This window comes from Podarcis bocagei (assembly GCF_964188305.1).
Source record: "Podarcis bocagei genome assembly, chromosome: 1".
NCBI lineage: Eukaryota > Metazoa > Chordata > Lepidosauria > Squamata > Lacertidae > Podarcis > Podarcis bocagei.
In genome coordinates this window covers 13,321,682-13,334,956 of record NC_138125.1, presented here as the reverse complement: position 1 = coordinate 13,334,956, position 13,275 = coordinate 13,321,682, and positions in this window count along the sequence as shown.

Below are 13,275 nucleotides of genomic sequence, written 5' to 3'. Positions count from 1 at the left end.
AATCAAAAACTAAAAGGCAGCCACCTTTTGAAATGTGCTCTTCTCTGCATTTTGCAATGCACTTCTCCAGCCAAGCAATGCATACAAAAATGCATTTGCTAAGGTAAAGTGTGCATAAAAGTGCATATTTCAGTGCAAATAACATACAAAAAATGCACGGCATTAGGAGAAACTGCTGTGCAAAGATGTGTGTATTAGGGGAGATTGCATACAAAAATGGATATATTGGGAGAAATTCCGTGGTGAATTTTTGTGGTGACTAAAACGAAAAGAAAATAAATCACAATCTGATGTGAAAATGAGGAGAACTGAACTTAAGTTTGGAAAAATGAGAAACCGAGAAAAACTGAAATACGTGGATTCGCCCATGCCATTTTTTCCCCTTGTTGGAATTATGTTTGCTCTATAACAAGATGTTCCAAGAGGCCTTGTCTGCTGCTTTTGGCTATAAATTCGTAGGGAGGTGTGCAAGGTCTGTTGAAAGGAAATCAGTTACAACAGTAAAGGAGGAGATGGCTCAAAAGATAAGAAGGAACAGGAGAACACTAGCTGAAACCTCTGAGAAAGAGGAGGCGCAGGCAGTTGGCCCTGTGCTAAGAGCGTTTGCTTTTGTTAACCTCCCCAATAAGGAATGTTAATTTGCCGCTGACTCGCTTTCATCAGCAGCTCACTGTGTGAGGCTCTTTTTCATTCAACAGATGAGAGAATCATATTACCCCATTTCTGCTTCTCCGGAGGGGGGTTTCATGCTGCTTTCCTCTGTGCAGATAATAATTAAGGACAAGAATAAACGATCTTTCGTGGCACCAGCCTCCTCTAGTTATAAACTGAATTCTCAAATTATATCTCTTTCCCCCCACCCTCCTTCTCACACAGGAAACCTGATACACCTTTAGGAATTAATGATAACAACAACAATTTTCTTAGGTTTGCTCGGCTTCTTTGATCCTGAAAGATCTGATGGAACATCAGAAGGCCTTGCTGCAAGCACTTCATCATGTTAAATGATGGTGTGCCAAGCCACCTGGACCCTTGCCAAGGATGAAAGCAACTCTTTTCTCCAGAAACGTTGGGTGAAAATTGGGAGCTAAGACTCGCCCTCTCCCCCCCCCAATCCTTCCAGATTCAGGGCCCACCTTGACTCTCAGCCTGCAACATCAGACACCCTTGTGCAAATTAATTGAAACAAACAGTGTAGTTTATTGTACAAAACTCACATATACATGTACAAAACTCACATTAGTAACGGATATGACCTCCACTGTTTTTAAGCAGCATTTGAACACGCTTTGGCATGGAGTCTACTAGTTTCGAATAGTCACTGTTGATTTTCGGATCCCTGTACCACACTTGAATCAGCGCCTGAATGAGCTTCTCTATAGTCATACAGTCTACATCATGGAGGCAACTTTTGCATATAGCCCACAAATTCTCAATGGGATTGACGTCCGGGGAATTCCCTGGCCAATCAAGTACCTGTATTTGCTGCTCTGTCATGAATTTCTTCACCACTTTCAATGTGTGACAGGGGGCTAGGTCCTGCTGCAATATCCCAGTACTGTCAGGATACAAAGAGCCAGTGTGGTGTAGTGGTTAAGAGCGGTGGACTCGTAATCAGGTGAACTGGGTTCGCTTCCCTGCTCCTCCACATGCAGCTGCTGGGTGACCTTGAGCTAGTCACTCTTCTCTGAAGTCTCTCAGCCCCACTCACCTCACAGAGTGTTTGTTGTGGGGGAGAAAGGGAAAGGAGAATGTTAGCCACTTTGAGACTCCTTCAGGTAGTGATAAAGCAAGATATCAAATCCAAACTCCTCCTCCTCTTCTTCTTCTTCTTTTCCAGCTCTGAAATAACTCTCTTTCATAGAACCTCAATATATTGTGGTGAGCGCATCATTCCTTCTATTGGCTGCAGGCTTCCGACACCATAATGATCAACTGACTTTTCGTGTTTGTTTTGAGTATAGCATTATGAGTAAGATAGGAAACATGCTTTGTTTCAATTAATTTGCACAATACTAACAGCAATCTCGATTCTCCTAAACATTGTCCTTACGTTCCCCAAATGCACAAGAGAAAGATCTTTGAAGGCTTGGGAGAACCCCAAGGTTTGCTGAAATACAAAAGAGGGGGAATTACAGGGGAAATCCCAAAAAATAGCTTGATGCAGACTAGAGATGGGCGAATCTTCCAATTTTGGTTTCTCCCCATTTCTCATTTTTTCCAATCCTAAATTCAATTCTTTGTATTTCTACAGCAATGTGTGGATTTTTATTTTTTAAAAAATCCTCACAAAAATTCATCAGCATTTTATAATTCCTCCTAGTCCGCACATTTCTGTTTTGAGCAATATACACATTTGCAAACAATTTCCCCTAATATGGTAAAGCTGTGTATTCCTCCTCCTTTCATTTTTATGCATCCTTTCCACTAACACATGCATTTTTGTAAGTATTGTTTTGTCGCGAAATTGCACCACAAAATTCAGGGAAGTATGGATTTCAAAGGATAGTTTCATTTCAGTTCTTGGTTGGTTCAAGAAGCACGATTTAGGTAGCTTCTCATTAAAAGGCAAATAAAATTCTTTCCCTACCCAGTATCCACAATAGCCAGAGAATTCTGACTTGACTGTGGGGAGGCAGGATGGAAAATTTAGTGACAGGGGACCAGAATGAGCATCTTGAACATGGGTAGGCAAACTAAGGCCCGGGGGCTGGATCCGGTCCAATCGTCTTCTAAATCTGGCCCACGGACGGTCCGGGAAGCAGCGTGTTTTTACACGAGTAGAATGTGTCCTTTTACAGTGGTACCTCGGGTTAAGAACTTAATTCGTTCCGGAGGTCTGTTCATAACCTGAAACTGTTCTTAACCTGAAGCACCACTTTAGCTAATGGGGCCTCCTGCTGCAGCTGCGCCGCCGCTGCACGATTTCTGTTCTCATCCTCAAGCAAAGTTCTTAACCCGAGGTACTATTTCTGGGTTAGTGGAGTCTGTAACCTGAAGCGTATGTAACCCGAGGTACCACTATATTTAAAATGCATCTCTGGGTTATTTGTGGGGCATAAGAATTTGTTCATTTCCCCCCCAAAAAATATAGTCTGGCCCGCCACAAGGTCTGAAGGACAGTGGACCGGCCCCCTGCTGAAAAAGTTTGCTGACCCCTGATCTTGAACAATGGTATCTGCAACACAATAGGGGACTTAACTGCAACACTTTAATATGTATTTCTCTATCTCGGTCGCCCCCCCCCCCTTTCTCTCTGTCTTTTGCCTCATTGAACTATGTGGAACTATGTAGAATGTAAGAAATAACCTCCATATGCACTATACATTTAAAAGCAGCATCATGCTATTATTATTATTATTCTCCCAAAAAATTTGGGGACTGTGTTTTGTCTGAGATTCTTTCGGAAATCCCTATAGCCCAGGGTGGCTCAACCCTCCGTGCCTCTTGCCAGGGAACTTTAGCAAGGATGGGAAAGAGACTGGCCTTGGGGGTTGGGGGTCCTGAGGTTTCTAGGAGGCCACTGCCCCAGTTATCCAAGCACACCAATTCCCCCTGCTAATAACACTCCACAAAAAGTGGTACCCACATTCCTGAGTCTTCAGTGGGACTTTGTGCTACGTCAGCACATGACTTTGTCATGTGGAAAACAATGGCATCCCACACAAGAGGGAGCGAGAGACCTTTGTCTCACCCACCAAATGCTATTCTTTGTAACGATTATCAATCCCTGCCGCCGCTGCCGCCTTGTATTTCTCCCATATATGTGAGGCTAGCAATAAGTGCACATTACCCAATTTCCTGCACATCAGCATCTTGCTTGCTGGATATCTTTTTCTTTAATGCTGCTGCCTTAAGTGCCCATAAAAGTTTTCTATTTTAGAGTGGTCTTTTATGCTGATAATGATCCCCCAACATGTGAAGACCCAGTGCAGCTGCACCGATGGTGTGGTGGGGGCAGGAAAGACGCAGCCACCCACGCGCATGTTTTTGGTTTTTGGTTTTTTTATGATATTTATTAAAATTTTGCAGACAATGAAAGATTACAAAATTAAAAATAAGAAATAAAAAGGAATAACAATAATAAAAGAAAAAGAGATACAAAAATGCAATGACAAAATACATAAAAAGTGAAAAAGGAGAGAAAAAAGTTTAAAAGAAATCAATATTTTCATATTTCATTTACTTGTTTCCTGACCTCCTCACACCCCCCTTTTTTGTATTCCAGTTCACATGGTTAATTCAGTAAATCCTTACCCTCTATCATTTATCTTTACTCAATATCGTAACCTAATATAACTATATATTTTCAACCATTGTCAGTCCGTATTTACATATTCTTGTTAATCTTTTTACCAATACCGCTTATTTTCAATCCAACATCCCTTTAACATTCATTAATTTTACAGTATTTCTGCAAGTAGTATTTAAATTTCTTCCAGTCTTCTTCCACCACCTCTTCTCCCTGATCTGCCAGTCATTTCTGCCAATTCCATGTAGTCCATCACCTTCATCTGCCATTCTTCCAGTGTGGGTAAATCTTGTGTCTTCCAATACTTTGCAATCAATATTCTTGCTGCTGTTGTTGCATACATAAAAAAAGTTCTGTCTTTCTTTGGCACCAATTGGCCGACTATGCCCAACTAGTCGGCCACCCAGGCGCATGTTGAGTAGAGTGGCACACCTGGGTGAGGCTGGCAAGGGGAGCTCCCGAGCAGCAGAGGCCCCCGGGCAGCGCCTAAACTGGCTGACTACTGGAGCCAGACCTGCAGTCCAGCATTCTCTTCTCTCATTGGCCAGTTAGGATATGAGAGCAATAGCATCTGCCCATTCATGACCCCCAGCAAGGGGAATTCAGAGGCATATTGCCTCTGGTGTCGTTAGAATGACTGGCAGCTGTTGATAAGCTAATATGCTTTTCAAAGGCCCTTCAAAAGCTTCTTCATTCTGATCTCATTGGGGGAGTGAAGAGATAAGCCCAGGGGTCAGCAACTTGCAGCCCATGGGCCAGATGCAGCCCACGAAGATCGTTTTACCAGTCCACGAACCGCCCCTGAACCGAGCCGCCCACTCAGCAAATCCCCTGCGCACTGCCCTAAACCAGCACAGCGTGGCATGGGGACTCGCCGAGCACACCGAAAATCGCGTCTGCGCATGTCCAGACACCGAAAATTGCCCTCCACCCCATCTCCACCCATCGCCCAATTGCCTCTCCAACCAGCCTGCTTGCCTGCCTACCCGCCTGCCTCTCCCCAGCTGCCCCAGGCCCAGAAGTGATCTGAAGTGGGTTCAGAAGCCAGAAGGCAAGTTGGGAAAATAGGGCAGTACCTGGCTGGGGGTGGGTAGAGCTGGCTAGCCAAGGGAGGGAGAGGCACCAACTTGCACAAGATATTGGGGGGCCACCGCCCCCTAAGAATTTTGTGGGGGGGGCAAAGGTACCAGGATCCCCTAGAGTTAAGTGCCTAAAGCCCTGAGTGATGCAGCCAGAGTTCAGTAGGAAAACGTTCGTGACTCAAAAGTAAATCCTTGTGAATAGACAAGACATGGGAGAGATCTATAGTCAGATCCTACAATGTTTTCCTTTTTTAAAAAAATGCAACTGGAAGGAAAATGTATGTGAAGAATTGGATCAGGACCAAAATGCTGACAAGGGTGTAGAACCTGTCCCCTGCACCATATTCCCAATCTAAATTGCAGCGCGTGCCCCCAAAAGTTGTCTTTTGGTCTCCAGTTTGTACCCGTGGGTCCAAGCAGGGCAAATAGCTTTCATTGGTGGCTGTGGGGAGGGGCAGCAGCTTTTGACCACGAAAATGCTGAAATAGACTCAGAGTCGAGTGTGGATTTCACGCTCTTTATTCAGCTCATAGTGGTGAGGAATGCAAGTTCCCCCAGAATGTCTGCTTTATATACATTATTTACACAATGGGCCCCACGTGATTGGCTAATTCCGGGATTCTCCTGTAGGCCAGTCAGGCTGCGGATTCACTTCCACCTGGGGCTGGATTGGGTGGCTCCTGCGGACCAATCATATTGCTGCATTCTGGATCCTATTGTTCTAGGACCAATCAGACTGCTGCATTCTGAATTCTGTTGTTCTAGGACCAATCAGATTGCTGCATTCTGGATCCTATTGTTCTAGGACCAATCAGACTGCTGCATTCTGGATCCTATTGTTCTAGGACCAATCAGACTGCTGCATTCTGAATCCTATTGTTCTAGGACCAATCAGACTGCTGCATTCTGAATCCTATTGTTCTAGGACCAATCAGACTGCTGCATTTTGGATCCTATTGTTCTAGGACCAATCAGACTGCTGCATTTTGGATCCTATTGTTCTAGGACCAAACAGACTGCTGCATTCTGAATCCTATTGTTCTAGGACCAATCAGACTGCTGCATTTTGGATCCTATTCAACTCAGTACATAACAAATGCAATAGAGAGAAAAGCATTTTAAGAAGGAGAAATCATTCCCAAACAATGTGTTCCCAATCCAAGGTTGCTTTGAAAGTGGGATTGGGGGTGAGGACATGTAAATTGCCCACATTTTCCAGTATAGACCTTACTCTCCCGAAAGTGTGCACAAAATTGCAGCCTAGCTACTGAAGCCAAACTGGCTACGCTGGATTTGAGCAGACCTTCCCCCTCCTTCTCCTCGATTGCCCACATTGTGAACAACTGAAAAACAGGATGAAGGCCTGAAGGTTGTCCCTGGTCCAAGGGATGTTTATCTTCTCCACTCTCCGTCTGTTTTCATGGAAACTTTTACTTCTGCAGCTCAACGTCAAGCCAATTTCCTTGCTTAAAGAGCTTTTGACCAAGGACGTCCTTAGGTGTGGGTCTTAATTGTTGCCGCCAGCTTCCGGAACAGGCTGGTCCCGGGAATGGTTTCCTAAGTGTAGCCATAGAGATGGAACCCAAAGCTGCCCAGTGGTCTTTTCCAACAACTTAGCTCCTTTGCGTTGGAGTGAGGAAGAGAGTAACCTTTCCAAGAATCTGCCTGTTTTCAGGTTCTTTTTCCATCATCTGGTTTGGAGAATCTATCGCTGGCCATTTGCCAAACTCTTTATAAGGGAGGCTTCTGTAAATCAGATGACTCCCCCGGTCATTTGATGCTTCCATAGCCAATGTGTGCTGAGTCACGAGGATGGGGGTTACATAGTGTCGGGTTAACCAGGCAAAATGAATTACTCAAGAAATTCCTCTTTCAAGGATGGTTGGAAACCCTACTGATACACGTTTGTGTATGTTATGGTTTGTTGTTGTGGTGGTTTAGTCATTTAGTCGTGTCCGACTCTTCGTGACCCCATGGACCAGAGCACACCAGGCACTCCTGTCTTCCACTGCCTCCCGCAGTTTGGCCATGTTATGGTTTAAGAGGACATTATTTGAAAATGATATATCGTTGGTACCTAACACCAAGTAAACTGGCAAAAAAATGTATAAATCTAAATCAAACAAGTGCCGGAAGTGTAAAAAAAAGAAGGTTCTTTTATCCTATGTGTGGACTTGTAGTAAGGTTAAAGCTTACTGGGAAATGATATATAATGAATGGAAAAGGATGTTCAAAATAACCTTTGTTAAGGAAAAAAACCAGAAGCTTTTTTGGGGGGAATTATACCTAAATTGCATAGAAATTTATTTATGTATGCTACTACAGCTGCAAGAATGTTACTCACCCAAAAATGCAAAGAAGTCCCAGCAAAGGAAGAATGGATACAAGAACTTGTGGAATACAGTGGTGCCCCGCAAGCCGAATGCCTCGCAAGACGGAAAACTCGCTAGACGAAAGAGTTTTCTGTTTTGGAGGTGCTTCGCAAAACGAATCTCCTATGGGCTTGCTTCGCAAGATGAAAATGTCTTGCGAGTTCCTGCGGGGTTTTTTCCCTTCCCCCCCCCTTTTTCTAAGCCACTTATCAGCTGATCCGATAAGCCGATAAGCCGCTAAAAGCTGCTAATAGCGCTAATAGTGCTAATCCACTAATCCGTCAATGGGCTTGCTTCGCAAGACGAAAAAACCGCTAGACGAAGAGAATCACAGAATGGATTCTTTTCGTCTTGCGAGGCACCACTGTATGCAGAAAAGGCAAAAGTTACCAGAAGAATAAGAAATCAAGATAACAAACTTTTTATAAAAGAATGGAAATGGTTTATGGAATATTTACGGATAAATTGCAAATAATAATAATAATAATAATAATAATAATAATAATAATAATAATAATTCATTATTTATACCTCGCCCATCTGGCTGGGTTTTCCCAGCCACTCTGGGCGGCTTCCAACAAAAGATTAAAAATACATTGAAACATCAATCATTAAAAACTTCCCTAAACAGGGCTGCCTTCAGATGTCTTCTAAACGTCAGATAGTTGTTTATTTCTTTGACATCTGATGGAAGGGCGTTCCACAGGGATAAAACAGATAAGAACCATTGGCAGGATTATAGTAATAGCCTGCAGTTTCATAAGGGCATATAGTTAAAGTAGATGAATAAATGAGCAAATTAAATGAATTTGGATATGCAGAAGATATTTCAAAATAAATTTAAGGAACCGCAGAAAGAGGAGGAAGGAAGTCACACTTTGAAATGTTAAAATGATTGGAAAAATAATGAAATGTATAAACTTGAAAAGTATAAATAAAAACTTTTTTTTAAAAAAAGATACATGTTTCTGTATCATGGAGGCATCACAGTGAAGAGCGAAAGCAAGTACAGTGGTACCTCAGGTTAAGTACTTAATTCGTTCCGGAGGTCTGTTCTTAACCTGAAATTGTTCTTAACCTGAAGCACCACTTTAGCTAATGGGGCCTCCTGCTGCCGCCGCACCGCCGGAGCACGAGTGTATGTAACCTGAAGCGTATGTAACCCGAGGTACCACTGTACATTCACAACCCATGTGGCTACACATTAGTGCCTTGCATCCCATGGCTCAGGGATGCTACATCCACCTTGCTCTTAAAAGGTTCCAGGTTAAATTCTTGACATCTCCCGGTAAGATGGGGAATAGCCCCAGTCTGAAACACTGGAGAACTGCTACGAATCAGTGTAGACAGCACTGAGTTATGTAGACCAATGTTCTGACTCGGTATAAGGCAACGTCCTAATTTCCTTTTTGATGTTGCTGTCATGTACTGGTTAGATGCAAAGGAATAGGGGGAGGCACCAGCTGATGATTCCCCGAGGGAAGAAGACTCAGATACCGGTGGGACGACGGTGAGTGGTAAGATGTATAAGACTGAATCAGATAAGCGCTGGAGATGCACTGGGATTGAGGGAATGTTCTTTCGTATGTGGTGGATCTGTTAAAGGGTAAAAGAGCATTGGGAAAGGATCCATAACGAATTGGAGAAAATGTTTTTAAAAAACCAGAGTCCTTTCTGTTGGGGATACAGTGGTACCTCGCAAGACGAATGCCTCGCAAGATGAAAAATGCGCAAGACGAAAGAGTTTTCCATTTTTTGAGTCGTTCCACAAGACGAATTTCCCTATGGGCTTGCTTCACAAGACGAAACGTCTTGCGAGTTCTTGCGAGTTTGTTTCCTTTTTCTTAAAGCCGCTAAGCCGTTAATAGCCGCTAAGCCGCTAATAGCCGTGCTTCGCAAGACGAAAAAACCGCAAGACGAAGAGACTCGCGGAACGGATTAATTTTGTCTTGCGAGGCACCACTGTAACTCAGATTGAAACTTTCAGCTGTCAAAAAAGGTTATTTATGTATGCCACTACTGTACTGTAGGGACGCGGGTGGCACTGTGGGTTAAACCACAGAGCCTAGGACTTTCCAATCAGAAGGTCAGAGGTTCGAATCCCCGTGACAGGGTGAGCTCCCATTGCTCGGTCCCTGTTCCTGCCAACCTAGCAGTTCAAAAGCACGTCAAAGTGCAAGTAGATAAATAGGTACCGCTCCGGCGGGAAGGTAAACGGTGTTTCTGTGCACTGCTCTGGTTCACCAGAAGCGGCTTAGTCATGCTGGCCACATGACCCTCGGCCAGTGAAGCAAGATGAGCGCCGCAACCCCAGAGTCGGCCACAACTGGACCTAACGGTCAGGGGTCCCTTTACCTTTACTGTACTGTGGCCCATGTTTTGCTAGCCCCAAAATGGAAAACAAGTGATGTCCCAGCCAAAGGAGAATGGCAACCTAAGTTGACACAATATGCACAGCTTGCAGACTTAACATATAGAATAAGAGAACAAGAAGAACATACGCTTAGAGAAGATTGGAAAACATTTACTGAATATATGGGAAATAACTGTGTACAGCCGAAAATGTTGGCAGCATTAAGATGAATTCAACAGTGTAAATAAGTTATGATGGATGTAATAATGGAATACTGAATGGTTTCTGTAAAATATGCAGGGATTTATGATGTGTAAAATGAACCGTGGAAAGAGAAGATGGGAAGACATTGATATTTTGAGGATGTAAAAAGGAGTACAGTGGTACCTCGGGTTAAGTACTTAATTCATTCCGGAGGTCTGTTCTTAACCTGAAACTGTTCTTAAGCTGAAGCACGACTTTAGCTAATGGGGCCTCCCGCTGCTGCCACACCACCGGAGCACAATTTCTGTTCTCATCTTGAAGCAAAGTTCTTAACACGAGGTAATATTTCTGGGTTAGCAAAGTCTGTAACTTGAAGCGTCTGTAACCTGAAGCGTATGAAACTCGAGGTACCACTGTACTTTAAATTGCAAAAAAGAAAATTTATTAAAAATTATATACAAAAAAGCAGAGACATCACCTTGCCAACAAAGGTCCGTATAGTTAAAGCCAAGGTTTTCCCAGTAGTGATGTATGGAAGTGAGAGCTGGACCATAAAGAAGGCTGATCGCCAAAAAATTGATGCTTTTGAATTATGGTGCTGGAGGAGACTCTGGAGAGTCCCATGGACTGCAAGAAGATCAAACCTCTCCATTCTTAAGGAAATCAGCCCTGAGTGCTCACTGGAAGGACAGATCCTGAAGCTGATGCTCCAAGACTTTGGCCACCTCATGAGAAGAGAAGACTCCCTGGAAAAGGCCCTGATGTTGGGAAAGATGGAGGACACAAGGAGAAGGGGACGACAGAGGACGAGATGGTTGGACAGTGTTCTTGAAGCTACCAGCATGAGTTTGACCAAACTGTGGGAGGCAGTGGAAGACAGGAGTGCCTGGCGTGCTCTGGTCCATGGGGCCACAAAGAGTCGGACACGACTAAACGACTAAACAACAACAACATATACAAAAAGAAAAAGACTGGGAAGAGGAGATGTCGGAAGCTGAAGAGGTAACAGGGCTTAGTGAGCGGGGAGAGTCTGTGGCAGATCAAAGTCCAGAAGCGGAGGCAGAAGCGGAAGCCAGAGAGGAGGGAGGCCAAGAGACAGAGATGAGTCAGACTGATGGCAATCAATGGCTGCTAGCTAGGTTCCGCCTCCACAGTCAGAGGCAGAAATGCTTCCGAATACCCATTTGCTAGAAACCGCAAGAGAAGAGACTGTGCTTGTGCTCAGGTCACATTTCCAGATTTTCCACGGGCTTCTCTTTGGCCACAGTGGGAACCGGATGCTGGACTAGATGGTCCAGTAATGGACTGCTGGCAAGAGGACAGAAAGCCAAGGGAGGGGAGGGAGAAAGGAATGGAGTATCCTGGAACAGGGCAAGACCGGCAGGCTGGAAGCCTCGCTCCCTGCTGCAGCTTTGTGTGCCAGGCCCCTCCTGCACTAGGAAGCCTCTTGCAGTTACAGTGGTACCTTGGGTTAAGAACTTAATTCATTCTGGAGGTCTGTACTTAACCTGAAACTGTTCTTAACCTGAAGCACCACTTTAGCTAATGGGGCCTCCTGCTGCTGCCTTACCACTGGAGCCCGATTTCTGTTCTCATCCTGAAGCAAAGTTCTTAACCTGAAGCACTATTTCTGGGTTAGCGGAGTCTGTAACCTGAAGCGTATGTAACCCGAGGTACCACTGTATAGGTATGAGCGACTTAAACCGCACAGTCACAAAGGAGGAAGGCTTCTGCTCCACTTTAATGTGTCAAATGACATTGTCTTCAGACTGCCTTGTGCTGTTTCTCTTCCGCTGGCCAGCAGTTTAAATCTGACATCCCTGGTTCCACACCCAAGCCCACGAGAATGATATAGGTAGCCTGGAGAGAAGGAGTTAATGAACCAAGCGGAAACGCACCTCCATAGAGCTCCCCTCCCACCCCCACCCCTAAGGCGCACTGGCAGCGCAAAGCATGTCTCAGCAATAAAGGTTCTTGTTCCCTGCAATGCTGGAATCTCCTTCAGAGGCTGTGGGAGTTGGCGAGGGAAGGACGGCTCTGAATGATTAGAGGTTTATGCCATCCGGCAAAATTAACGTTTGTTCGCTGCCTGCGTGCCGAATTTAGATGAGGATCTCCTGGGGGCAATCACAGCGCTTTCCCGGCGCTGCACGTACTACCAGCAGGGCAGCCTTGGCATATAATACAGGATACAGTACAGAAGAGAGGCTGTTAACAGTGTCCATCCCAGCCGAGACGGAAACACAAAAGCCACTGGCTTTCAAGCACTGTGGTATTCTTGCAGAGAAGCTGGTAAAATGTGAGCTAGATGATGTTGCGTGAATTTGTAGCTGGTTGACGGACCAAAGCCAAATAATAATAATAATATAATACATTTTTATTTATACCTCGGCCAGAGCCGGGCTCAGGGCAGCTAACACCAGTAAAATTACAATAAAAATATAATGGGGGGACCACACAAAAAACCCCCACCAATTTATTAAAATATGGGTTAAAATACAATTTAAAATGCAGCCTCATTTTAACGGTAGCCCATAGATCAAAACCATGTTGTTGTTTAGTCGTTTAGTCGTGTCCGACTCTTCGTGACGCCATGGACCAGAGCACGCCAGGCACTCCTGTCTTCCACTGCCTCCCACAGTTTGGTCAAACTCATGCTGGTAGCTTCAAGAACACTGTCCAACCATCTCATCCTCTGTCGTCCCCTTCTCCTTGTGCCCTCCATCTTTCCCAACATCAGGGTCTTTTCCAGAGAGTCTTCTCTTCTCATGAGGTGGCCAAAGTATTGGAGTGTTAGCTTCAGGATCTGTCCTTCCAGTGAGCACTCAGGGCTGATTTCCTTAAGAATGGAGAGGTTTGATCTTCTTGCAGTCCATGGGACTCTCAAGAGTCTCCTCCAGCACCATAATTCAAAAGCATCAATTTTTTGGCGATCAGCCTTCTTTATGGTCCAGCTCTCACTTCCATACCTCACTACTGGGAAAACCATAGCTTTTACTATACGGACCTTTG